Here is a 2200-nt window from a genome sequence, read left to right on the forward strand (position 1 = left end):
GGAATACTACCCAACAATAAAAAGCAATGAACAACTGATACACATAACATAGATGAATCCCAAAGTGATTATGCTAAGTCAAAGGAGACAGACAAAAAAGAGTATATTTACACTGTTTGATTCCATAGAGATATCAAATCTAGAAAGTGCAAACTAACTAATCTATAGTGACAGATAAACACATCAGTGGTTGCCTAGAGATGAGGGGAGCGGGTGGAGAGGGGTGGGAGTAACAGATTAAAAAGGGACACAGGGAAACTTTTGGGGGTGATATGGGTATGTTCATTATCTTGACTTAGTGATGATTTCACAGGTGTACTCATATGTGAAAACTTAAACAGTACATTTTAAATATGCGTAGCTTATTGTATTGTCAATTATTCTTCAATAGAGCTATAAAAGGGTAAATAAAAAGAAGCAATAATCAGGTAAAATAAAAGAGTTAGTCCAAAAAAAAAAAAAGAAATGAGATATAGATATTGGGAAAAAGCAAAATCATCTCTACATGCAGATTATATTTTTATCTACTTAGAAAAGTCAAAGATTCCACTGAAGCCTTATAAATCTTATCAGCAAGTTCAGTAAAATGGCCAGTTAAAAGAAAAATATAGAAAAATCAATAGTTTTCTTTCTTACCAACAAAAACCAATTTTAAAAAGTTTAAAAAAATGATTTTATTCATAACAGCAATTACAACTATGAAATACATAGAAATAAATTTTACCAGGGACAAACTAGAAGACTTGAGTAAATGGAGAGATATATGTCATTTTCTCACAATGAAAGAATATTTTGGTAAGGCTGGCAGTTTCCTCAAAATTACTCTATAAATCCAATGCAACTTGAGTTTGAAATTCCAATAGAATTCTTTAACTGAAACTAGAAAAGATAATTCTAAAATTCATCTGGAAGGGTAAATGAGTACCAAGAGAAAAAAAAAGATAAATAAGGAAAATGGGCTGAGTGGAAATTGCTTGCATTACCACTAATCCAAATGTACCATAAAATAGTAGGTATTATAGTAAGAATAGGATTTGTCTTCACACATAGTAGGTACTTCACAAACATTTGTAAAATGATCAAGTAAATCAATAAGCTAACAGATCAATAGAACAAATAGTCCAGAAGCAGTATCAAAACCCTTTTTCATATAGTGAATATTGTAATATAAACCTTTATCATATATCTCTATTAAATATGTCCTTGATATCCACGAGCACCTCAAAGTCAACATGCCCTAGATTGACCTAACCACATTTCCTCCCTCTCCAAGCTCCCCATCTCTATTCCTGCTCCTCTTCCTACTTCACAGTTCTGCCAAATCACTCAAATAGAAAAAGTGGTCACCCTGGATCCCTTTCTCCCCCTCACGCTCTCATTCAGTTTTACTTTCTAAGATATCGGTCTCCACCTCCTACCACAGAGGAATTTAGCACATGATAAAAACAGCAAGGAAGGGACACAGTGCTGGAACAAGTGGCTATCTATGGAAAAGAAATACTAAGTTAAATCCATATATAAAAATGAATTCCAGATGGATTAAATATCTAAGTATATAAAGAGTTAAACTATAAAACACATGAAAGAAAGGGGCACCTGGCTGGTTCAGTTGGTGGAGCATGAGACTCTTGATCTCAGGGTTGTGAATTCAAGCCCCATATTTTGTGTAGATTTTACTTAAAAAAAGAAAAGAAAACACTTGAAAGAAATAGACAAGGATGCTCTTTATAATTTAGGGATGGGAAGGACTTTTTATAAGACATGGAAGTCATAAACCACAAAGAAAAACAGCAACAGATTTGGTTATAGTGAGAAGCACCACCAAGTTAAAAACTGAATGCTAGATGGGGAGTATTTGCAACATTTAAGACATAGATGAGGTTAATTACTATCCCCATTATCCATTATCCATTATCCTTTCTTCTAGCAACCATCCTCCCCCAGCCCATGTCCCCTGGAGAACCACTCCTCGCCTACTCTATGGCATGTGGTTTGATGGGGCTGGCCTGCCTCCCAGTTCCTGGATGAGGCATATGACCTAGGCTCGACCAGTCAGTATATTCCATCCTCCCTCAAGCAAATTGATTGGTTTAGGGCGGAGTGTGTGATCTAAATGAGGGTCAAATTAGAGACTATATATATATATATATATATATATATATATATATATATATATACACAATGGAATATTATGCAGCCA

The sequence above is a fragment of the Callorhinus ursinus genome, unplaced genomic scaffold, assembly GCF_003265705.2.
Source record: "Callorhinus ursinus isolate GAN/ISIS: 27379988/994484 unplaced genomic scaffold, GSC_fseal_2.0 scaffold52, whole genome shotgun sequence".
Classification (NCBI taxonomy): domain Eukaryota; kingdom Metazoa; phylum Chordata; class Mammalia; order Carnivora; family Otariidae; genus Callorhinus; species Callorhinus ursinus.